Consider the following 27,668-nt stretch of genomic DNA (forward strand, 5'->3'; position numbering starts at 1 on the left):
TCTGGAGAAATGTAGGAACATGCAGGGAAATCAGAAATTTAAAAATTCAGCCTGCAGTTGTAAGGTACAATTTTGTTAGTTTATCTAGGTTTCGAGACCAATAATGGTGTCTTCTTCAAAATAAACATTAAATTATTATCAGGTCCAAACGTTAAACAGAATAAAGACGCATAGTCGTTAGATTATGTCTGTCAAAACTAAAAACATTAAAACAAATGTAATTGGAGTTACGCTGGCCAGAAATAAAATTTTACCTTGCAAATGAAGGCTGAATTACTTAATTTCTGAACAGTTCCCAGTTGCTGAAGAGCTGCACCATGTTAAAAATTTGTATGCAGGGAAATGCTGACCCTGCACATTCTCATTAGAAGATAGGTGAATGAAAGGCAAACCTATGTTTACATTTGTAGACTTAGAGAAAGCATTTGACAATGTTGACTGCAATGCTGTCTTTCAAATTCTAAATGTAGGAGGGATAAAATACAGGAAGAAAAAAGATATTTATAATTTATATAGAAACCAGATGGCAGTTACAAGAATCAAGGGACACAAAAAGGAAGCAGTGGTTGAGAAGGGAGTGAGACAGGTTTGTAGTCTATCCTCGACATTATTCAATCTGTATATAGAACAAACAGTAAAGGAAACAAAAGAAAAAATTTGGAGTAGGAATTAAATTACATGGAAAAGAAATAAAAACTTTTAGGTTTTTCTGATGAGATTCTAATTTTCTCAGAGACAGTAAAGGACTTGGAAGAGCAGTTGAACTGAATGGACAGTGTCTTGAAAGGAGGATATAAGGTGAACATCAACAAATGTGAAACAAGTATAACGGAATGTAGTCATATTAAATCAGAAGATACTCAGGGAAACATATCAGGACACAAGACATGTAAGGTAGAAGAAGAGTTTCGCTATTTCGACAGCAAAATAACTAATGAGGGCTGAAATAGAGAAGATATGAAATGTTGACTAGCAATGACAAGAAAAGCGTTTCTGAAGAAGAGAAATTTGTTAACATCAAGTCAAATTTAAGTGTAAGGAAGTCCTTACTGTAAGTATCTGTATGATGTGTTACCATGTATGGAAGTGAAACATGGACATCAAACTGTTTACAAAGAAGAGAAGCTGTTGAAATGTGGTGCTACAGAAAAACGCTGAAGATTAGATGGGTAGATTACGTAAGTAATGAGGATATACTGAATAGAACTGGGAAGAAGAGCAATTTGTGTCCCAACCTGACTAGAACAAGGGATCAGTTGGTAGGACACATTCTGAGGCATCAAGGGATTACGAATTTATTACTGGAGGGAAGTACAAGGGTAAAAACTGTAGATGGAGATCAAGAGATGAATACAGTAAGCAGATTCAGAAGGATGTATGCTGCAGTAGTAACCTAGAGATGAAGAGGCTTGCACAGGATAAAGTAGTATGGAGAGCTGCATCAAACCAGTCTTTGCACTGAAGACGACAACAACAACAACAACATTTGTACCTAAAATCACTTCAAGAAACATGAGTAATTCGAATGAAAGGTGTACCGTTTCGTCAGATTTATTAAGATACCAATATTTTACCTCCCATTTTCATTTCAAGAAGCGAATTATTTAATTTAGTGCGATATTAAATTTTAAGTTCATCGACATTATATCTTTTTATCTGTATTTTAAAATTAGAAGGTGACAGTGCACCATATACAGGGTGGAAGCCTGGGAACACTTTCAATTATTTACTGTACAAGATCCAAACATTGTACAGATTTCATACGTACGTCAATTTGAAGAGAAAGCCTGAAAGTTTTTTTTCATGTATACCGCCAGAGTATAGTTTGGTATTTTGCCGATAGCCAGCACTAGTCACAAACTTGGTGAGTACAGGTGCGGAACAAGCTTTCTGAGTGTTGGAGTTCGACAAAAACGCGTGTGCTACAGCTGTTCAACAGATGTTTCGAACCAAGTACGGTAAGAAGCTACCAACAATGTAGGCCATTTACCACTGGTAGAACAAATTCGTTTCAAAGGATTCCTTATCGCCAACAAAGAGTAGCGGACTTCCTATTGTGAGCGAAGTGAATGTGGGGCGCGTACAAGAGACATTCATAAGGACTCGAAAGAAATCAATGCGTCATACATACCGTGAACTCGAAATGGCTCCAATGACAGTGTGGAAAGTCCTGCAACAGAGGTTGTCTATCAAACCATTCAGATTGGAGCTAGTGCAGAAGCCACAGTCGACAAAGCCATGCTGAGACAGGTATGGCAAGAATTTGATTACCATATTAACGTTTGCCGGGTCACTCATGGTTCGCATATCGAATGTATGTAAAAAAAACTTCCAGAGTTTCTCTTCAAAATGCAATATGTAAGACATCTGTACAGCATTTAGTTGTGCAATAAACAATTGAAAGTGGTCCTGGACTTTATGTACACACACTATATTGCCTCCAAATAAAATATTTCTCTTTTCATATAGAACTTGAATGTGTATTTCAATATTTCTTCACCAGAAACAAAATGGAATTTCAGCTTTTGTTTTCACACATTCTTTTTTAAAGATCCTTGAGAAATAATCTGAAAAAGCTTTTTCTTCGTCCTTTCTTACTGGATTCATCTGTGCATGAATATTCAGTTGTGTTAGAATACTTGTGCATTCAGGTTTTGTAACATTCTTTTCTCTAAGTATTGGTTGGTAACTGAATCATAAACACTTACCATATCTTTTAAATCTACTGATTTTCTACCTTTAAAATTGTTTAAGTATATGTATTTTTGAATCATTTTTTGCTTTGAACTCTTTTCAGTTTGTTTTTTCATTATTTATAGTGTCTAGACACTGCAGCTTATTTCGGAAGATATCCATTTATTGAATTGAAAATATCATTAAGCTTCTAAGTGTCTGAAAACATTTCAAAACAAATAGACACAAGTGACCAAAAAATTACTTCACTAAAGTTTTGAATTCATTCTCCATTATAGTAATACTCAGTTGAACCAAGACATGTATCCAATTCTTCAGGAATATTTTCTCCAAATGAATCAAAAACAATTTTTTCATTATTACTCAAATAATAGTATATTCAATGTGTCCCACCATGATCACATGTATCTAAATTTACTATTGTGTTTTCATTATTTGTTGGTTTACTGGGTAATTCATCAAACACACATATTCCATGAAAGTGTCTGATATTTAATGGTTTAGCTAATTTTTCTACTTCAGAATTGCTTAATGCATTAGGATAATAAATGTTATTTTTTGGCATTTTTTCTTGCTTTTTTATGCCTGAACCTAACGCTTTTTTCCATTGATTTTTGTTCTTCTAATTCCTTATCATGCTATTTTTTAATTACTGTATTGCCTACAACAGCTGCTTCTCCAGTTATTTAATAAGTAGTAGCTAAATATGGTACTGCAGCTAATAATAAGATTTTCTCCCTCATGTTGTATCAGTCCAGAACCTTCCTTCTTTTTAGTTAGGAATTCAGTAATTTTTTTCACTACAGATGTACCCAATGCTATGAGCATGAAAAATTATTGAGACTGTGTAGCTGATAATTGTTAAGTTTAATTTTAATTGCTTTAGCAGTAGCTTTGTCACTGGGTAGCAGATCATAATCAATGCTGAATTTATTCATTTATATACATATATACATAAGGATGAATATTTTTTTAGATAGCACTGAAATTGTTCCATTGAAATTTTTATAATCTCCAACCATTTTCACCAACATTAGTTCCTATACCTTAAGTTTCATTTTCCATACAGTGTGCCGCTAACTGCAGTTGCAGCTATTTTTTTCTTAATGAGCATCAGAAGCATACATTTTTTGCAGGTGATTGAAATACTTTATCTGCTTCTCTAAATCTATATTAACTCTATATGGAATATCATGTTAATTGAAAGCTTCATCTAGCAGATTTATTTATTGACCTCCTCTAGCTAATGTTCCATCTAGCTTGGTTAACAGAAAAGAAAATCTGTAGTCAGGAAGATGCATTTCGAATGGTAATTTCTTAAGTAATGCATTTACTACGTCTCTTCCACATTTTACATTTTCCAAAGTGTATGTGGTAATTATTAAAAAATCTAGTCAAATAAGGAATTCCTTTTGAATTGCTGGATATAAAATCACTAAATTTGTCAATGCCTATGTTATACCAACTTTTTCATTGTGATACCTTATAATTCCAGTTAATTACTGTAAGGGAATTACTGCTAATCTATCGATTAATTCTCTCACATCAATCATTTAGATGTATTTAATTGGTTTTTCTGCATATTTATTTATTAAATGTTCACCGACTTTTTCGACTGAAAAATCTGAATATGGTAATTTTTGGTAAGCAATATTGTCAATTACAGAATAGTCTGATAAATCATCTGTCTTTAATTGTGATATTATTAGCCTTGGGAAACAGACATCAACAATTTCTATTATCAATTTATTAAATGTTGTACCTTTACTCCATTTTCTTTATAATTATCAGAATACTACACTATTGAATAAAATAATATATCTACATAACTTGATAAAGTAACTGAATCGAATGTTATGCCTATATCAACCATAGTAATCTCTCCTTTAGTCAAAAGATTCACCAATCTGTTGGTACCTGCATATTGCTTTTGATAGATCACTATCTCATCTTCATGAAATGTTTAATTTAACAACAATTTAAAATGTGCCAACAAGTCTCCATCCAAAATTGTGTCCTCACTATGGCTGATATACTTTAACATTCTTACCCCCCCTTTATTTGTTTAACAGCACCTTGAGCTTTACCTATATTTTTTTCTATTTTTAATCTCTTCTTCATATTATTTCAATGCATCTTGTGTTTCTGTCATAAATCTATGGTCATATCTATTACGATGATCATCAGTCCATTCAGACTTTGGACTTACGTATGCTGATGCTGCTCCAAATTCTTCTAAAAGTTTATGATGATATGAAACCATTTGTTTTTCAAGCTCTCTATTTTCTTGAACTGCTTTCAGAACATTATCAAATAATCCTTGAATTCCTTATTTTACCTGCTTGGTTGCATCAATAACTGGGTGATGTTTTTTTATTTTCTTTGTTCTGTTCTTGATTGTTTTTCATCTAAAGCTTGAACCATTCTTTGAGTTCTTCTACTTTTTTCTATTTTGTTTAGCTTCTTAACAACCTCTGAGTCATTTTTCGAAAACATTTAATAAAGAGCAGGAATAAAATATTTTTAACATGTTTAGGATACAGGAAAATGTTAAACTTGATGTCTGAATTTTTATTCATTGGGTTTTCCCATGTTTTCCATTGTATGAAATCTGAAGTGATCACTCCAACAATTCCAAATTTTACATTAAAGTCATCGAATTTTAAATCATCACCAATAAACTTATGGTACGTATGATTTAAATTTGTGTCATCATATCCAAAAAATATTGGAAGAATTTGAAGTTTTCATTTAATTAAATACATTTTTATTAATATTAAATGTGTCACCTATTTCAATTTAGTGGTAAGTCATTTGTTCTCAAAATAAGATTAACTGTACCTATATGGGAAAGTTATAGCAATGTTGCATTAGTTGGTTTTAGACATTTCTAACTCCAAATAATACATATGGAAATAATGAACTATTTCATGAAGGAGAAATGACAGAAATTCCTGTTGGTCAATATAATGTGAAAAGTTTGGAAAAAATTATTCATTAAAATGTGTAATATACAGATCAAAGCAGATGAAATTTTAAACAGAATTATATTTGAGAATCACATTAAATTATACACGGAGATAAAGGATAGTATTTGAAGTGTGCCAGCAGGAGTGGCTGAGCTGTTCTAGGTGCTACAGTCTGCAACCACGCGACCGCTGCGGTAGCAGGTTCGAATTCTGCCTCAGGCATGGATGTGTGTGATGTCCTTAGGTTTGTTAGGTTTAATTAGTTCTATGTTCTAGGGGACTGATGACCTCAAAAGTTAAGTCCCATACTGCTCAGATCCATTTCATTTGAAGAGCACTAGGATATGGTAACCAAATTATTCAAGCAAATGAAAGAACTGTTGACATTGATGTTCCTAAAATTATTCCCTTTAAACTAATTAGCATAAATTTTCTTAGGCTGATGGTATATTTGTGAAGCATACTGATCATTTTCATCAAGAAACTAATATTATTACCTCATTCACGCCAAATATGGAATTTTGTGGACAATTAACTTATGAGTCACGTTATCCCATATGCATTACAATTTTTGATGTTATACCGGATTGAGGTGTAACTATAACTGATGAAAATGATAATTTAATTTACTTCAATGGTGCTAATGTAACAATAATAATTGAAATGGCTTAATTAATTTTATGGTTATTAAATAATGATCTGCCTATGTCCTTTCCACTGGTGACACTGGTTCCCATCAGATCACCATAGTTAAGTGCTGTCAGGCTGGGCTAGCACTTGCATGGTCGACCGTCTGGTCTGTTGAGTGCTGTTGGCAATTGAGGTGCACTCAGCCCTTCTGAGACAAACAGAGGCGCTACTTAATTGAGAAGTAGGGGCCCTGGTCTGGTCAACTGACATATAGCTGGGAGAGCGGTGTACTGACCACACACCCGTCCATATCCTCACCCAGCGATACCTGCGGGCTGAAGATGACGTGGTGGCTGGTCAGCACCATTAGGCATTCATGGCCTGTTTACTTAAATAATGATGAAGACCAAGAGCTATTAGTTTCACTAACTGCCTCTGAGTCAGGAAAGTAAATATAACCTAAATGTTCCTAATAACGACACTGAAATTAATGTGTATGATACTCAATTGTACATGAGATTTAGTATTAATGGAATTGATGATTTAGATTGTCCAGCATACTCGAAAATCTGATAAAAATTTAAAGCTATTTGATTTTATGAATGTAAAGATAGCAAATAATGACATCATTGAATTTCATTATCAGTTTTGTCGTATTTGACTTCACCTCTTAATAGTAAAATAAGTGTGGATGAACATATACTAAATAATGGTAAAAAGGTACTTTATCCATGAAATACACTTAGTGATTATATAAAGATTATAAAGAAATTATATGCGACGGTGATATTTCCATAAATTTTTAATTGGAATTCCAGACCTGGAGATACTCTTCTTAAAAGACCTGTTTACAATGATACTGGAATTTAAACAAAAAATATACTTCCAGGAGAAGGTAAAAGAATTGTAGAAACTATGGAAATTTGTCCACCTATTGTTCAATATACAGCAATGAGAAAATAATCTGAAGAAACCAAAATTCCAATATCTTTTTATGAATTACGAACTGTAGAAGTAGCTGGATTAAGCAACAAGAAAAGTTTTGAGTTAGATGTAACAAATTTATATAATGCAGCAGAGTTTGATATGCGTTATTTTGTATTTGCAGTGTTTCAGAGTAATTGTAGAAATAACGACTAGGCTGACTGATCATTATTTGATCTAGTATGTTACACACACTGTACTTGAAAAATGGAAGGAACGAAAATTTCCCTCAGGAAATATGGAACTTAGGTACACCAAATAATTTTGTCGAAGCTTATAACATCTTCCTGGATTTTAAATGTGTTAGTTAACTGAAATGAGATGTAGATATAAATCTATATAACTTCATAACGAACTATCTTGTCTATGTGATTAACATGTCTCACAGAAACAATGTTGTGACATTATAGAAAACAATGATGAAATTAGTTAGGAAGTTTTAATTAAAAAATTCCTTCATTTTCCACCTTGGCATGTGTAATTATGTATAGCAAGAAGAATCTCACACTTGATGCACAACACAAGATACTGAATGAGCATTTTTAAATTGAAAAATTGAATAAATGATACCTGGTTTTATTCATTATTGTTTTTCTGAATAGCTCTTTTTATGTAGATAAGCATTTTGAGTTTTTTCATATTGATAAATATTTATCTGAAAATATTAACAAAAAAGATTTTGTCCATAGCCCTGTGCATTATGAAACTCAACTTACTTCCATATACTGTAATTAGTGGCTCTTTAGGGACATCCACCCAGTCCAAAAATGCAATCAGAATTGAGTTGTGCCTAAAAATAGAAAAGTTATAACAAAAACAAATTTCATACACTTTAAACTTGGCGCTTAGGAGAGAGACTGACCTATAGTGGTGCTAGCTAGTGTGGAAATCTGTCAAAAGATGGCACTGAGGTAAACTCCATTTAAATTAATAGGGTAATGTACCTCTTTCTAAATACAAATTATTCTTATTTTAACATCAGTTTGAGTATTGTAACTGACATTACATGTCGTTTAGATTTCATCTCTTCAAATAAAATACAATTATGTGAGGAGGATCATATATTTACATCTAAAATCAACTGTTGAATGTATCACATCTTAGGATGGAGTCCAAACCTCTGACATGAAGTACATATACAACATTCGAGACTCTTTACTTCAGCCAAACTCTACAACATAAAGTGGATAAGGGTAGTGTATATTGCTGGTTGTCACTATAAAATTATGTGTGAAAACTGGTCGTCTGGCTAAAACAATCAACACCCTCATCTATGTACTTAATAGTGGCCTAAATGTATGGAGCACTTCCGTTAATTCAGAAGTTAGTCTCTGTGTACATAGGGGCAGAGGAGTGCAAAACACACAAGTTGCATGGAGGGCAATGTGAGAGGTGTTTTGCATCTTATAAAAAAATTCTTAGAAATAGGAAACATAATAAAATAACATGAAAATTAAACTCACTTTGTATATGTATAGTAGGATGTTTCTGTAGGTTCTGGGTAATGTTTCTCAAGAAGGAAAAAAGCATATAAGTTCAAAGAAAGGAGATGTAGTTATAAATCCATATAACTTCATAACGAACTATCCTGTTTGTATGATTAACATGACTCACAGAACGAATATTGTGACATTACAGGAAACAACGATGAAATTCGTTGCTAGTTTCAATGAAAAATTTCCTGCACTTTCCACCTTAACATATTGAATTATGTATGACAATAAGAATCTCACACTTGATGCACAACGCAGGATATTAACTAAGCATTTTTAAACTGAAAAACTGAGTAAATGATATGTGATTTTATGCATTATTGTTTTTCTGAAATAGCTATTTTCACGTCGCGAAAGTGAGCTAGAGCCTACAGAAAGATTCCTCTCCCATAGTAGATGCTGTCAACAATATTATCACAACTAGTTCTTCTTTGAAATCATTTACAACACATTGTTGAACAAACACAGCAGAACAAGCATATGTACTTTCGTCGAGACACAGCGAAATATGGGGTGAGGACTTGATGTTTTCTTGTGTTCTCTTACGTTTTACGCTAGTTTTAGGATTCTGTCTTCTTTGTGTTTCTAGGTAAGTCCTTGATAACATATTTAATCACAGATATCGACTGTCTATTCCTGCCTTTAATAGCACATACAATGAATCCCTTTTGCTCTGAGTGCCTTTTTTAGCAGAGAGATCTATGCTTTGTTTCATAGCGGCGTTTCAAAGATGTTCTACATAACACTATCCTGGGACGTAAAACACACGTCGCTGTATTGCTCATGTTATATTTCTCAGTCCACCAAGTTTGAAATTCTCTGTTACAGTTATCTTACACTTTTGTTCCTCTGTAAAACGTGTCAAGCTGAATAACATTCACATGTTTAAAATGGTACTAACCGTGTGCGGCTGCAGCACAGGACGTAAGTGCTCAAAAAACAAGAACAAACACATGAATGCTGTTTCGATTTGGAAACACGGTAATTGTCGGTGGAGATCAGAAATAGCTGTCATTGAAACAGCTGGTACTTACAGTGAGTGAACATGAGCGAAGATAAGTCATCTACAACTTATAAGATGCCTTGACACCGACAGCCTAGTCACGAAAAACTTTGGTACTATGACTTTAAATGTAGTAGTCGAACAAATGAATTATTTCATTTAGGTAGGCCTGCGTAAATTCCTCATTTAATGCCATGTCCAAATTATTTGTTCGCATGCCACTAATGACACACATGTCATTGGTTTGGCATTCCTGCCCTTCAATTTCCACAGATCAACAATCCATCCTGCAACACAGTTTCTGACTCTCACAGCCCAGCATTCGCACATCACTCACTGCACATGCAGTTGATGACACTGAACCCTCCCTCTCATCTCCTCAGATGTGGTGACCCATCCTACCGTTTTACATCTTGCATATCTCCCTCCCAAGTTTACCAGCCTCACTGGGAGTTGACCATCATGTGTCACGGCATTTATCGTCTAATCGACAGAATCGGCAGTGTAATATACGTCATTGCCACAAAAATCTCCGCTATTCTTTTATAAGAATTTTTTCAGTTTTAGTTGCTTCTTTATGACATTTTAAACTTACCACTTCATTACTTTTTATATTTTCCACTAAGTTAGCCTAAATTGTTACAACTTCAGTGGCACCATGTGGGGACAGGAGAGAGGGATGAGGGATACAGAAAAGGAAGAGAGACTCTGTAATTCATACAAGTTATATTCTAAAAAAAAGTTTATTGCTAAGATACGGTCGGTATGTTTCTTCAAATATTAGAAATTTTAAGAACCTGTTTTTGCTTTTCACAGGAAATAGTCTCAAAGAATGCTGCGAATCTGTGAGCGCAATCATACATTACTCTAAGCCACACGATAGCGCATCGGTGGTCGTTACAGCACAGAAATGCAGTACAAGTATAAGCGCATTTTGTGCTTCTGCCTGTCAGCGCGACATATGTTCGTTTGAAATACGTCACAATAGGATATTCTTCAACTTGACTTTAGCCGTGAAACAATAAGTAAACATTGAATGCTACGTCTTGCTGTAGACCATAGTATAAAAATTACGCGGAACAGACGTGTTGCCAACTTGTGAGCAGTAAACATCGCCAGGACTGACGCTGATTCTGATCTAGATTGTAGCCAATGACACTACATTGGTTGTTACAACTGCTGAGCGTAGCTACGAAACAGCTATACAGGAAAACCGAGTAGTTTATTTTTGATGGATCTCTTTGTCGACACCGTGTTATAACCCGGTGATCATCTCAGGTGTACTGGGATTTTATGTTTCAGATTAGGATCCAGTAAATCACTCGAGTCCAACAGATACGCCGTTTGAATGATTTCTTTTTAAAATTACTTTTAGGATGTTAATCTGTTCACCCAGCTACGAGATATGAAGTCTGAATCCAAAGTACTGCACAGACAATGTTCCAGTCTATTTACAATATATTTTCCATTAGTACATATACTATACAGGTTTGTTAACATTCAGTGTCACTTCAGTTTTTTTCTCTGTGAGAAACATATATCACAACGTTAAGAAAACCACAAAAATCCCAAGGTGTGAATATAAACCATGATCTGAGCCTTACGATGCAGCAAACTTACCCTGAAACCTCAGAGAAGCTGCCACGTAGAGAAGCTATTTGATTAAATAAGCAGTGGCATCTACACTCAACTCCCAATAGTTGTATTTAAAAGGAATTTCTACTAGGCTTTCAGTCGTGACTTGTGATGGGCATTTTACAAATAAGCTCACTTCTACATGAAGTAAATGTCTGGCTTCGAATCATTGACGCCGATCGGAGTGGCCGTGCGGTTCTAGACGCTGCAGTCTGGAGCCGAGCAACCGCTACGGTCGCAGGTTCGAATCCTGCCTGGGGCATGGATGTGTGTGATGTCCTTAGGATAGTTAGGTTTAATTAGTTTTAAGTTCTAGGCGACCGATGACATCAGAAGTTAAGTCGCATAGTGCTCAGAGCCATTTGGACCATTTTTTTTGAATCATTGACAGGGTAAAGGAAAGCTATAGTCATACTAGAAAGGGACTGCTCATAGTAGCTCGTACAGTGCATACTAGAATAATGCTAAGGTGCGTCTGATCAAGCTGAGACCGAGCTTATTCGCTGGTTATCGGAGTTCGACTCGTCACTGAAGACACTTCTACTCCAGTCAATGAGGTTCCAGGCCGAAGGCGTATCTGGAGATACCCAGGACAGCGTGGATTACTAACAATACTGCCTCCCATCCTATGACTTGACAGCCAGGAGCAGCGGTCTAGGGTGCCATTCCCTTCCATAGCATGACCCCTTTGGTTGTCATCCGCTGCACCCTTATAGCACAGCGCTTCATCGACGATATACTACGCCCTGTTTTGTTACCCGTCATTGCAAGCCACATTTACATTTCAGCACGAGAATGCCCGCCATCACACAGCTAGAGTTTCTACTGCTTGTCATCGTGCTTACCAAATTCCACATTGGCCAGCAAGGTTGCCGAATCTCTCCCTAGTCGAGAATGTTTGGAGCATAATAGGCAGGGCCCTGCAACCATCTCGGGATTTTGACGATCTAACGCACCGATTGGACATAATTCGGCCGGATATTCCTCAGAAAGACATGTAACAAATTCATCAATCAATGCCTAACCGAATAACTGCTAGCATAAGGGCCAGAGATGGACCAATGCGTTACTGTGTTGTTCAATTTGTGAAGCTCTTTCTCTTTTATAAATCATTCAATTTTTCCATAACTGTAATCATTTGTTTGTCTGCAGATGTACATCACATCTAACGATTTCCGTCCCATTCGGACAATTCCTTGGTGGTGCGCCTCTCTTCTTTTTTTTATTTATTTAGAGTGTGTATGTACCCAGCTATGTTGTGATGATATCTCGAATCATTCTCAAGCTTTCTGCTAAGAAAAGACGTCTTAGTCGAGACACTGACAGATGCATACAACATTGTATTACGTCTCAGCAATTATTCCTGTACCATGACGCTGAAATAGACAAGTAGTGGCGGCTGTCGATAAGCGCAGTTTGTGCAGTTGCTGAGTATCGGTGAGATCTTATTGGACGTACACCTGAGGTGGATGGACTTTCTTTCCGAAGAGCGGCCTAACACATCGGAGACCAGTCTGTTAACTGTGTATCAGTGTTGATACCTTCAGTGAGCACGCACTTCTTGTGTTTGCTGGGGAAACTCCGAGTAGAGAGATGTCCTACCCTTACATGCAAGGTTCGTGCGCACACTTCTGTCTGCAACCTATGAGTCTACAAGATGTTAGGCAATTTACGAGAACCTTGCAACCGCACTGCAGGGACGCAACGACCAGCAGGTAGGCAGGCGCTGAAAGTTGCAGGGATACTGGCACGTGGAACGCCCAAGAGTCATTGTTGTGGGTTGGCAGGAGAGCCAACACCGGGTTACAAGAGGAAGCCGAAAGGTACGCGTTTTAGCTCACGCAGGCTGGCGTGAGGTCTGGAACAGGACAAGGAAATTAGAATTTAGAAAAAACGAACGTAGATGGTGGAATACTTAACTTTAATCAATAAATGGTGAACGTCGCTCTTGACGTTACATGATTCACAGTGTCAATAGTAACTGGTACTGGCGCCTTGCTAGGTCGTAGCAAATGACGTAGCTGAAGGCTATGCTAACTATCGTCTCGGCAAATGAGAGCGTATTTTGTCAGTGAACCATCGCTAGCAAAGTCGGTTGTACAACTGCGGCGAGTGCTAGGAAGTCTCTCTAGACCTGCCGTGTGGCGGCGCTCGGTCTGCAATCACTGATAGTGGCGACACGCGGGTCCGACGTATACTAACGGACCGCGGCCGATTTAAAGGCTACCACCTAGCAAGTGTGGTGTCTGCCGGTGACACCACAGTCATAGCCCAAATGGAACCAAGATGGAACCATACGTATTAGGATAACAACACGTAGCAGATAAATGGATGAGCTCATGGACGATTGCGTCGTCTGTAACAGAGCCAGTGGCAGGCCGTGGTAGCAGAGGGTTGGAAATTCACATTCGTGAGATGTGTAGACCTGGAAAATTGTGAAGACCAGAGTGCAAGAACAGCACGTTGGACGATACCGTTGCCAATGTTCGTCTAAAAGTATACACAGCGGCTGTTTTCAAGGGCCACCGCCTATTTCATCTTGCTTCAGGAATCCTCGTATTAAACCTACAATTGCGGAGTTTCTAACATTCCTGAAACCACGGAAAGAGGTCATTTTGTCACCAAATAAAATATTTTAATATTTGACTTAAAGAAGTACTTTGACTTAGTGTTTGTTAATCCAAATCTTTTTTCTAGTTATCACAATAATTATTTAACAGGATAATTAATAATTGATGCTAATGCTAACACGTTTCCTGAACAGCAGATTTTGATCTATTAAATATTTGTACATGCATCTTGACACATTTAGTAAATTTGATTTATATTACTCTTCCATGTGTTCTACACACAGATTTGTATTAGTTTTCACTCAGGTGTCTAGAATCTGCTAGACCACTTTGCACAGGTGGTTTCTGATATATGTGCGCATTTTCTGCACACAGCTTTGTCGTACTTTACATAGTTTTCGCTGGGTGTTGCTTTTTCAGAGGCTGATTTGCGACTTGCTCTTCTTTCTAAGTGATTTAAGTCCAGTTATTTCTTCCGCAGTCTGATGTTCTTGCTCTTTCGTTCCCATGATTTGATTCGCCATCTTAAGTATGGACTACTTCCTTTCCATTTTTTTGTCCGTTAATATGTTGTAGATGATCCATCCAATTATTGCCGTGATGATCAAGATGTTGTAGAAGATATGCATTGGACACCTCCTACATGCAACATTTTTAGTATACTTACGTGTCATTTGATCAACCGTGTACTGTCATTCTTTGTTGCATTGTAGAATGTTACGGTTTCTGGTCTCTTCTTTCCTTCCTTGCTTATTGCTACTTCAGAATGAAGTGTACTAAGAAGAATGACAATTTTATTCTTCTTTCCTTGATGTCCAGTCACGGTGCAATCTGTGTTCCCACTACGATGCAAATTGCTGGTAGTGTGAATTACAGCCATTACATGATCTGGAATTACACGCTGGATCTTGTTCATTGTACCAACCAATAAATAAATTATTTTTTAAATTTTTTAGTGTCTTAGCAAGTCGAGGAGACGTACGGAAGTTGCCTGTCATCACATTTCTTCCTTCGTTTACAAATGGCTGTGTGACATGCAGAACGACATACTCCACAAGTCCTGACCTCTTTGCCTAGAGAACCTTCCTTAGTTTACAAATGGCTCCATGAGGCATAGAACGATGTACTCCCCAAGTCCTGTCCTCATTGCTCAGAGATCCTTCCTTAGTTTACAAATGGCTCCATGAGATGCAGAACTACATACTCCCCAAGTCCTGACCTCTTTGCCTTAAGAACATTCTTTAGTCTACAAATGGCTCCCTGAGTCGCAGAGTGACATACTCCCCAACTCCTGTCTTCTTGGGTCAGAGAACTTTCCTTAGTTTACAAATGGGTCCATGAGATGCAGAACGACATACTCCCCAAGTCCTGTCCTCTTTGCTCAGAGAACCTTCCTTACTTTACAAATGGCTCCATGAGATGCAGACTCACCTACTCCCCAAGTGGTGTCCTCTTTGCTCAGAGAACCTTCCTTAGTTTACAAATGGCTCCCTGAGACGTAGAGTGGCGTACTCTCAAAGTCCTGTCCTCTTTGCTCAGAGAACCTTCCTTAGTTTACAAATCGCTCCGTGAGGCGTAGAAGGATGTACTCCCCAAGTCGTGTCCTCTTTGCTCAGATATGGTAATGCGTTACTTACATACACTTACATCGACTGTCTACCAGAATTGGAGACCATATTTGTCTGGTTTGTTCAATATGATTTGAGAGAACCTGCATCTTGTTTTTTGCTTGGTAACAGTTGCTCTTCAGCGGACGTATGTTCTCCAGGGCGTAAGAATGAATACTGTTTTAAGTGAACTTTTCCCAAAAATCAGATACAAGAGCGAATTTGTTGTTTACCAGGCGTTCGGCTCAGGTTTATTTTCATCGATGCGAATAAATCTGAGAAACTCCTGAAATATGTCCCTTGGCATAATGTCCTGATGAAAGCAGACCCCCAAGAGTGCGACCAAAGATCATCCATAGACATACCTTTTGTACAAATGACACTTCGAACGTACGTGATTGCTATTAGTTTCTCCATTTCCTCGAGTGGTACAGTCCAGTCACTGTTTACGAGCATTTGATTCTGTGTATTTCTTAATGAGACGCAGCTTTGCTTGGTCCAAAACAAGACGGAAGGCACTGGTGACAGTGTCGTCTACTCGTTGGCAAGCATAAGCAGTGGGACCTCCTCTCTCCTTCGGAACGTTCACAGCCGACCTTCTTCCAGAAGATGAAAAATTACCAATCTCCCACACAGTTCCATCACTAGTAACCACCTTTGTAGATGCTTTCAACTGTTCCTGCTTTGATGAAAAAAGTAATGACTGAATGAGATCAGCATATGAATCGTTTTCCACTAATCAATCATTCACAGCATCTTTATATTTACTTGTCTCAGGTACAGAAACATCATCTTCATCGGCGATGTTCATTTCAGATTCAGATTCGAAATCTTTTAAGAGATGTAACACTTCTTCATCAAAGAGTCCACGCTTACGATACATGCTGTAAAATGTGTTTCACAGACAAAGACTATTACCTGAATGACACGATATGAACGATGGTAGATTGGAATTTACGTGTGCCAAGTTGATACAGTTGTTGCTTGATTGTTGACTGTTGCCGCTTTATTGTTGGCTAATTTACGTATATTCAGAAGAGAACTTACAATGGAGTCCAGTTGTCCCCTTCTGCCTTCTAGTGTTAAACTGCTCACAGGACAAAATATGGGTATCCGAGTAAAAGAAGACACTGAATGCTTTGGAGCTCTGTGCGTAGTAAACAAATAGTACCAGCTGGTCATGTGATATTCCGGCGCTTGATGTAAGTTATGGCAATGGAGTGTATGTGTCACTCTGTTGTGTGGAGTCTAGAATGAGATGGGTGGTGGTGGATACATGACAGAACATCGGAAAAGTGCTGTTCTATTTGGACATGCCAGGGACCACACCTTATGAAACTTCCTGACTTTTCAGTGGATCAACGCTTAATGCCCACTGTGTCTAAGCGGAGTGGCCTACAACCATGTAACACGGCGTAAGAACGGAAGTCGTAAGAAGATTCTAACCGGCAGGGGCCATACACGAGTGTCACGCTTTGTCAAGAACAGTCGTTTTCAGACCCGACTAGATTTGCTCCTGTGAGTGAATGAAAGTTTATCTCAGCCAATTTTCGAGTGAACATTGCGAAGAGAACTGCATGCAACAGAAATTTGAAGTCCGGTCTCTTGCAAAAGGGAAGTACTCACGTCGGCATTTGAAAGTGCACGTCATCAATAGACCCAACCACACAGAACCTGGGCAACAACTCATTTGAGGCGCACAGTGCGGTCCGACGAATGGCGATTATGCCTCTTTTCAAATGATGTAAGTGGTGGATTGTACTGACGACCCGATGAGATGTTTAATTTGCAGTGTGTGATGAGACTGTTTCATGTTGCAAGTGGTTCTGTTATGTTTTGTGGGAGTTTGTATTGCGGGGACTTGGATCCCCTCATTCAAGTCACCGTAAACATCAACCATAATGTTTACCTGAACACTTCCAGTGATGAAATTAGGCATTTCTTCTACCCATTTGTGATGAGTATACTATGGACAGTACCTTCTTCAAAGATGATAAAAGTCTTGTTCACAGAGCTGCGTGCATACGATCCTCGTTTAACGAACAATGTAGCATTCAGTTCCACCTCGCCTGGCCTGCTAAACCACACGATTTTAATTGCATGGACAATGTCTGGAACTACACTGAAGCGCCAAAGAAACTAGTACACACATCCATATTCAAATACAGAGATACGTAAACAGGCAGAATACGACGCTGTGATCGGCAACGCCTGTGTAAGACAACAAGTGTATAGTGCAGTTGTTAGATCGATTAGGGTTGCTACAATGACAGGATACCAAGATTTAAGTGAGTTTGAATGTGGTGTTATAGCCGGCGCACGAGCGATGGGACATGGCACATCCGAGGTAGCGATGAAGTGGGGATTTTCCCGTACGAACACTTCACAAGTGTGCCGTGAACATCAGGAATCCGGCATCAACTCTCCGACATCGCTGCTGCCGGAAAAACATCCTGCAAGAACGGCACCAATGACGACTCAAGAGAATCGTTCAGTGTGACAGAAGTGCAATCCATCCGCAAATTGCTGCAGATTTCAATGCTGGACCATCAACAAGTGTCAGCGTGCGAACCATTCAACGAAACATCCTCGCGTATGGGATTTCGGAGCCGAAGAACCACTCGTGTACCATTCATGACTGCACGACAAAAAGCTTTACGCCTCGCCTGGGTCCGTCAACACCGACATTGGACTGTTGATGACTGGGAATATGCTGCCTGGTGGGACAGTCTCTTTTTCAAATTGTATGGAGCGGATGGACGTGTACGTGAATCCATGGACTGTTCAAGATGTTGGAGGCTCTATAATGGGACGTGTGCAGTTGGGGTGATGAGGGACCGCTGATATGTCTAGGTACGACTCAGACAGATGACACGTACTTTATCATCCTGTATGATTACCTGCATCTATTCATGTCCACTGTGCATTCCGACGGACTTGCGCAATTCGAGCAGGACAAAGCGACTCCTCACTCTTCCAGAATTGCCACAGAGTGGCTTCAGGAACACTCTTCTGAGTTTAAACACTTCCGCTGGTCACCAAACTACTCACACATGAATATTATTGAGCATATCTGGAATGCCTTGCAACGTGCCATTCGGAAGACATTTCCACCCGCTCGTACTCTTACGAATTTATGGACAGCCCTGCAGGATTCGTGGTGTCAATTTCCTCCAGCACAACTTCAGACGTTAGTCGAGTTCATGCGTCGTGTTGCAGCACTTCTGCTTTCTCGCGGAGGCCCTTCACGATATTAGGCATATGTACCAGTTTCTTTGGCTCTTCTATGTATCTGGAACAGCTTGTGAAACGTAGCAATCATCATCCGTGCAATATGGTATCTCTTCGGTATCTAATGATCAGAAACCTGTAGATACTTGTCCTCGTCGAAATGAAGCCGTTATCAGGAGTAGGAGTTACACGGTTCTGGAATGACTAATACTTTTCCCGTGTGCTTACGCAAAATTACGAACGTCGTAGTGGGAGTACACCGACCTCTATCCCGCATTACCTGACAATCCTGTGAAGTGATAAATCATCGACTGCCGCCACTTAGCACCAGAAAAATTTGCCTTAATCTCCAGGCCTATCCATCAATGAACATGTTTGGGATGTGATGCAATGGTTTTAATGGAATTTGCCTAATCGCGACAAGTCGAGATAAGTGAAAGTATCGTGGAATATCATCGAAGAAGACGACATATGATATCGATTTCTAACACTTCGATTGTGATACCTAAGCACGGCTCTTGAGCTTCGTTTTATCTAGAGGGGACTAAAAAAGATACAACAACTTTTGTCCAAGTAATCTACCTGTAGGTATTTACTCTTTGTTTCACGCGGGATATTATTCCACGTGGTTAATTTTTCAGAGATTGCTTCTCAAACTTGAGGTAGTTCCTAGTAACAGATACGTTGAAGAGATAATCAACGTATGGCAATATTCACCCTCATCGAAATATATCTCACACCGGTTTGCAATGGAATTTATTTTTCTGAGCAAAATTTAAGATCTCTTAGTATCAAACGTGGGCCTTTATCTGAGGAATTAATTTTTAGAAAGAATGTTTGGAGCACAGAATTGAATGACAGAGAACCATGGTCTTTGGGACAACTAGAAAAGGAGAGAATCGAACCGTTTGAGACGTGGTGTTATAGAAGAACGGTGGAAATGAGCAGGGGTGATAAGATAAGGCATTAGCGGTTCTTCGTAAAATTAGCGAAGAATGGATCACGTGGAAAACAATGACAAGAAGAAGAGACAGGATGATAGGACATGCGTTAATAGATAAGAAATAGCTTCGGTGGTACTAGAGGGAGCTGTAGAGCACTGGTTCCCAACCTTCCTCAGATTGTTATCGCTGAGTGCAATCAGACATTGGCTAGTACCCCCCCTCCGACCCCCACCCCCCATCAACAACACATTAGCGCTTTACTAAACTGTAGGATGAAAAAGAATTTTTTTGAACCCTTTCATTTTTTAAGTGATGGAAGATAATTGGTATTTAGTTTTCGTTGCTGCCATATTGAACCCCAAAATAATGACTCAGTGACTCACTTGGTACAGCTTAATTCTAACAACATTTTATTTATATTTATAGAAAGATGAAGTGATTCTCAGTGCATCGTATTCTCCTCAGAAAAGAAACCTAATTATCGACATTGATGGGAGATACTCATTACCAAACATGCATCATCTGCACCACTCCTCTCCCTGGTGACATTTGCTTCACTCACACCCTGCAACCACTTTTAAAGGCCAACCAAGTCAACGGGTGTACACTATATCTACTGCCTGTGAAGCACTAGATTTCTGGACTCCTTACCTCTGAAATGGCTTAAACTGGAAGACTTTAGACAGCCAGTGTTTTGCGCCTGACCACTGCAGCACATCAGTGTAGTAGCCATTACATAATTACAGCAGCGTTGTGATCTCGGTTAAATCGTTCACCGCAACAAGTGAATAATGAAGCAGTTTCTGGTCCACTGTGGGAGCTACATACAACTCGGAGAAGGCTTTTTTTTATGAGATATTTAAGCATATAAGTGTCGATTTTACTGTCGCAGACTGATTATGCAAAGTATATGTGCAGTAGGTGGACCATGTAAGGAATAAGGAAGACGTTGTTAATACTTTCGTTTCAAAAGCTGTAAGCTCCATCACATTGTCTCACGCGTCGATGCTAGTATTTGAAATAAACGATGTATTGTTGGTAAATTACGTAATCAGCATTAGCGTTTTACGAAATGGTGATGACAATAATAATGATCTATTGAAAATAGTTCAGTTTCGAGACCCTAACACTACTAAACCTTTTTTTTCCATTATAGAAAATTTCGTTTTACCGCTCGGGAAGTAATTATCCCCAGGTTGGAAACCACTGATGTAGAGCTTGAAACCTGTAGCGGAAGACAGAGATTGGAATTCAACCAACGAATAATTGAGGACGCAGGGTACAAGTGCTACTCTGAGATGAAGAACTTACCGCAGAAGAGGAATTCGTGACGGGCCGCATTGAACCAGTTAGAAGACTGATAAACAAAACCGAAAATGTGCGAATAGGACTTGCGCTGTGAGGGTTCCGTACAAACTTGTTTTTTTACGTAGATAGTTCGTCTATTTTTTGACGAGTGAGTTCGCGAGTATCAGAATAAACGGCCATAGCTTTTGATTGCACTGAATTACAAGCTCAAATGATTTTACGGCCAAGGCATCGCAAGGCATTTGACACAAATTTCGACTTGATACCTGTACCCGTTCCTAAGAAAAAGGGGTCTTAACAGACAGTCAGACGCCGGCCAGTGTGGCCGAGCGGTTCTAGGCACTTCAGTCTGGAACCGCGCGACCGCTACGGTCTCAGGTTCGAATCCTGCCTCGGGCATGGATGTGTGTGATGTCCTTAGGTTAGTTAGCTTTAAGTAGTTCTAATTTCTAAGGGACTGATGACCTCAGATGTTAAGTCCCATAGTGCTCAGAGCCATTTGAACCAGTTCTCCGCTCACTGGATCCGCTGGAAGTAATTCATTAATTTTTCGCTGTGGGGAAACATGTGTTGTGAAGAGAACTCAACATTTGTACTTCTCTTCCGATTTTATCTAGGATAGGAGAAGTGCACTGATCCACCAAACGTCATTATTTGGGGAATCTTATTTAAAATAGACATGCGTACTGATGAAAGCGAAGGCCGAAGCTGCTAGCACTCCTTAGTTGTCCCTTAAACATCTGTTGATGGAACTGAAAACGCTTTATGCTTGCAGACTTCAGCTATACTTTTCTAGAATATTTTGTGGTAAACATAAACAGACGTTGTAGTACAGTCCTCTTTCTTCGGCAAGTACTAACAGGTTACAATTAAGTATTATCATCTCTGTTAGAATAGAAAGTACTGGGCTTCTCGGTAACTAAAAATTTTTTCGAAATACTCGCTCCTTTCTCTCTTATCAGCTGCAGGTAAACCTCGTTTCGACACCTTGAATCGTTTATGAAATATATGCGTTTTATATGTTATGTAGACCATCCTGTGTATGTAAAGATGATATATAATTTTTATGCCTTATGTGGAGAAGCGCTCCTGATAGCACTTGCACGTAGTTATGCAAACTCTTGATAATCAGGTAAGTGAGACTCGGTACTAACTACCACCGACACTTTTCACCCTCTGTCACTATCGGAGCTCAACAATCTATACGATGTAAAACATAAGAGTTTTCTCCCAAATGATAAAGGAGGTTACTGTACAGAGGGTTATTGAACATAAGGAGAGGAACGTGAGCTTAGTGACGCCTCTAATCCGAAGTAACACTTGTGAAGGGACACCCTCCTCTAGCATTACTTTTCCTCAACAGAAGTAGTCGATACCAGAAATATTTCCGAATTTTGAACAGGTTAATATTATCTCAGCAATTTTTCTAAAATATTTAATGTGATTTTGTACACGCTGTGTTATATTTCAAGGTAAAATCTATAAAGAGAAATTACTTTATTTTCTTTGTTACAATCGATATGTACTAGCTCTGAATGTACAGAAACATTTGAAACTACGAAATATTTGGCACACTTAAAATTTCTATTATTAATTACGCTATTTGGTGATATTTATTATGTTAATTTCTGAATTCATTTACAAAATAGTAAAATAAATTAACAGAAATTCATCTGCAAAAAAATTTGTAAAGCCTTTGGAATATTGTTATTACCGCAGTGTGAAGTAGCAGTGGGCATGCTTTGATGTGATCGGACGTATTTTTGTATCTTGGAAGAACAACGTAATTTCTCCTATGTGAAAATTCAAAAGACAGTGTGATAAGGAAAAATGTGACAGAATAAATAATCGTGAAAACAAAAAATTTGCACAGGCTTACTTCAGAATTATTTAAGTCGGTTGGAACCTTGAAAACCTAAAGTATGAAAATTTCAGCTTCAAGAATTCGCCCCTAGTCATGAAGAGTTGAACAACTATGAGAAAAGAAGATAAGTAAAACGTTTGTTGTAAATCTTACTCCCCTCGCATCTTTGAAAAAAGAAACTTTACCATCGATAACAGCAGTGATATCAACAAATTGTGGGAGGGGGATATTACACACTTCTACTCGTTAATTTTCTTTTCCGAGTGTCAGATTTCATGAATGATTCTACATAGATGCCTATGCCTGGAGAGCGCTTACGAAACCTGCCGAATAGTTCAGTGCTCACTTTAGCAACAATACTACTACCAGAACGGGTAATCGTGAGGTCTCATCCCACAGATTTTGTTATGAAAATAATGTGAGAGAGTACGATGCCTTTGCAAATAACAGAGCAGCTTGAAAGGCGGCCTTACGTAACGAGCGGCTCTGATACATCACAGAACCCCAGCCAAGCGCAAATCACTCACTGATCCACAGTCAGCCACGAGCATTGAATTACGTTGCGAGCCGCCTCTGATCGCGAGAGGGAGGCGCCTTAGCCGAAAACCAGGTTTATCTTAGCGCAATGCCAATGGGAACCCGCGGCGGCAGTGGACGATTCAGTTCTGTCACGATTTGAAACACAAAGGCACTCTCGTGTTGTGCTGCAGCGCCACGACCAGCGTGTTGCAGCAAGCAGTATTTGAGGTATTTGCCTTATGTTTCATATGGACACATTCAACCGTCAACCTACGATGCAAAGGCGAGACTGTAACAAGTAGTTAGCACTTTGGTTGCATCCATGCACTTTAAGATAGAAAGCTAAGCACCACGATAGAATTATCCGAATGAGACGGAAATAGGTAGATGTCATGTACATACAGAGTCAAACAAATGATTACAAATTGAGAAAAAGTGGATGATTTAATCAACAAAAAGAGTTCCACAAACTGAGCAGGTCAACAACGCGTCGGTCCATCTCTGGCCCTTCGACTTGACATTGATTGACAGAGTTGTTCGATGTTCTCCTGAACGATATCGTGGCAGTCTCTGTCAGATTAGAGCGCTAGATCCTCAAAATCTCGAACTAGTTGGAGGGCCCTAGCCATGATGCTCCAAACGTTGTCGATTGGGGAGACATCCAATGATTTTTCTGGACGATGTAGGGTTTGGCAAACAAGAGGACAAGCAGCAGAAACTCCTGCCAAGTGCGGGCGGGCGTTATCTTGCTGCAATATAAGCTCAGTATGACTTGCTCTGAAGGGCAACAAAACGGGGCATAGAATATCGTTGACGTATCGCTGTGCAGTAAATGTGCCACGGATGACAACCAAAGGGGCGCTACTATGAAATGGAATGTCCAGTAGGCTATCACTTCAGGTTGTCGGGTCGTATGGCTGGCGATAGTCATGTTGGTAACCCACAGTATTCCAGGGCGTCCCCGGACATGGCTTCAGCCTGGAATCTCGTCGAGTGGAGTAGAAATGTCTTCAGTGATGAGCCCCATTATGAAATGAGCCCCAATGACTAGTGAAGATGTGTCGCACCCTACCTTGGCCAGCAAGATTGCCGGATCTCTCGCCAACTGACAACGTTTGGAGCATTGTAGGCAGGGCCCTCAGACTAGCTCGGGATTTTGACTTTCTAACGAGCCAGTTTGCCAGAATTTGGCATTATATCCGTCAGGAGGACATCTAAGAACTCTATCAATCAATTTTTAACCGAATAACTGCCTGCATAAGGGCTTGAGGTGGACCAACGCGTCATTGACGACCTCAAATTGTGAAGCTTTTTCTCTTGAATAAATAATCAATTTTTTTCTGAAATTGTAACCATTTGTTTGTGTGTGCATCTTGTACATCACATCCATCGGTTTACGTCCCATACGGATTGTTCCTTTGTTGGTGCTTTTTTTTTTTTTTTTTTTTCTTAGGGTGTATGATTGGGATCTCTGAGAACATTAAAGCCATGTAAAATCGTGTCTTTTCCGCCTTGTCTTTTACAGGCAGATTTAACGTGCAGAATATTGGATCTATATTCTTATTTTTGAGTTATTTCAGAACACGCGGCTATCAGGTTACGCTGGTCATCTGGAAATGCAAGTGACTTATTTACTTCATTATCTCACTCGCAATATGTTTTTAGGTGATATGTAAAGTCATTTCCTTCGTGACTACCGAGCGAGGTGGCGCAGTGGTTAGCACACTGGACTCGCATTCGGGAGGACGACGGTTCAATCCCGTCTCCAGCCATCCTGATTTAGGTTTTCCGTGATTTCCCTAAATCGTTTCAGGCAAATGCCGGGATGGTTCCTTTGAAAGGGCACGGCCGATTTCCTTCCCAATCCTTCCCTAACCCGAGCTTGCGCTCCGTCTCTAATGACCTCGTTGTCGACGGGACGTTAAACACTAACCACCACCACCACCTTCGTGACTCAGTGATGTTCGGATGGGATGTTAGACAATCCGTTTCGATGTTTATTCACAGCCACGATGCGAAATTGTGCAGCTAACGTGATTGTAAAGTATATGTTTTTTGATACATTTAGACATCGCAACGTCAATATCTTACACCTGTCTTCTCGAACTGTCACTTCCGCCAACATGTGGGGGTAACTAACGGCTCTCGCTGGAGACGCTTTATTATCTTGCGCGTTTAAATAGAATAAACTGATAAATTCATTCCTGATGTATTAAACAGACAGAGAAATAACTACTAGGTTGAACTTATGTGCAATCTACGTTAAGTAACGTACCCCGACTGCAATGTTTAAATTTCAACTAATATCGTTAATGTCTTTGAAATTCACACATTTAATTCGTTAAGCTGAGAGAAGCAACTAAACAGTTAAGTGATTCGAAAATAGCTCGATCTCATAATATAGTGTTTAGCTTACGCATTATATAAAAATGATAAATAAATGCAGCTGGAAAACACTGACAGTCTTCACAGCTAAAAGCTGTCAGAAGGTAAATTCAATACAAACTCATATATAACAAGAGTCTAACCCTAACAACACAGGCTAGCCACAGTGCAGATTAGGAACAGGAAATGTTTAAAGTACCACACTGGCAAATGGTGACAGTCCAGGCTTAGTGCACAAATTTAGAGTCCAGATCAAATTCACATGCAAACATAAAAATTCTGTTGAACTGCTGCTAATGCAGAATAACTCTTAAGACCTCATTGAACCCGCACGAAATATTTCTAAGCGCCGCGAATGACGGATCTGTTTCTCTCACCGAATACATACGCGGCTGGATCACCACTCAGACTAACTTAGATGTTGCTTCTTCAAACTCATACCAAATTGTGAAAAAGTGATAGATGGTCATCGCCCTTTTAAGGCCTCGGATTTCCCCTCCATGGAAATACCCATCACCTACCACACTTAATGGATTGCAGCTTTCACCAGCCTGATTCACAACTTTTCATACATAAATACTATCCGAAACCTGATTGCGCTATTAGCTGATGACTAAAATTCTAATCAAGACTGATGTTTTTCAATTAATTTTAAATGCAAGAGTTTGCCAAAAATTTAAAAATATCGAGTTTTATTGCAGTGCAAAAATATCAACTCATAATCTCTTATTACAATAAATATGGATAGAGCACGACTTTCTATTGTATTTTTTCGTCCTCTCTCCACTGAAGAAATTAGAATAATGCTCGACAAAAAATAAGCAAATTTATAAACAATTAAAAAACACAATAAAAGTATAAATCTTGTAGAATAAATCTTCGACGTGGTGTATAATTACGTCGGCCAATGCATACTGCCTTGCTGATTGCGTATTGTCTTGTATTAAATTTTATGCAGATTTTTAATTAACCTGTTCCACAACCTACTTAATTATATTACGATACAGGTGAGTAGTTCAGTCGATGCACATCACTGAAACCTACAATTTGAGTGTTTGATCTCTTTTGTACCATGAATATTATAGAAGTTATTAACGGTTTGCTAAATTTTAGTTACAAAAATTATCTCGGTGCGGTATCTTCCCATGTGTATACCTTCATATTTGCGTACTGGAAGGAACGCTTTCCTCTCCTCCTTAATTTGACGTATCGTTTTCACCGTATCTTTTACAGCTTGCGCTGTAGGTGCACAAACTCTAACAATACAAAAGGAACCCGCTGTGCATGGTAGGACAGCCAGTCTGAATCTGACAGGTCCATACGGCACTGCCGGCCGCTGCAGCCGGCCGCCGACAGGCCCACCACAGCACAGCCACATACACTGTAACGCTACACCCTCCGTCAGCCTTTTTTTTTTTGTAGCCGTATGTAATGCTTCAAATTAAAAAAGGGGAAGGTGGAGGTAGCGGTATGAAAGTAGCGGTATGGAGCCCGGCCTACGTAGCCCTTAGCGTGTGCAAGCTGAGAGCCACTCGCGACCAAACCAAATCACCCATGTGATTCTTCAGTTTCTCCCGGCGTATTTCAGGACGAAAGAGTTTACGGGTGAACAGCCGGGTGTTAGTGCCCAACGGGCACAATATTTCGGCTAGCGACCACGTTGCCATCATCAGGTGCGATGACGAACTGACCGCCGAGGCGCCGTCGCAGGGCATTTATCTCCTCCCCCTGTCCAGGTGTTCCCAACGCGGCCCGCGTCCAGGCGCGGATCGTCCAGCATTCTTCCGCTCGCCGTCCGCGCCCAGGGCGTGCCGGCGGCGTCTTCTTAGTAT

This window comes from Schistocerca serialis, chromosome 1, assembly GCF_023864345.2.
Source record: "Schistocerca serialis cubense isolate TAMUIC-IGC-003099 chromosome 1, iqSchSeri2.2, whole genome shotgun sequence".
In the NCBI taxonomy this organism is placed as follows: domain Eukaryota; kingdom Metazoa; phylum Arthropoda; class Insecta; order Orthoptera; family Acrididae; genus Schistocerca; species Schistocerca serialis.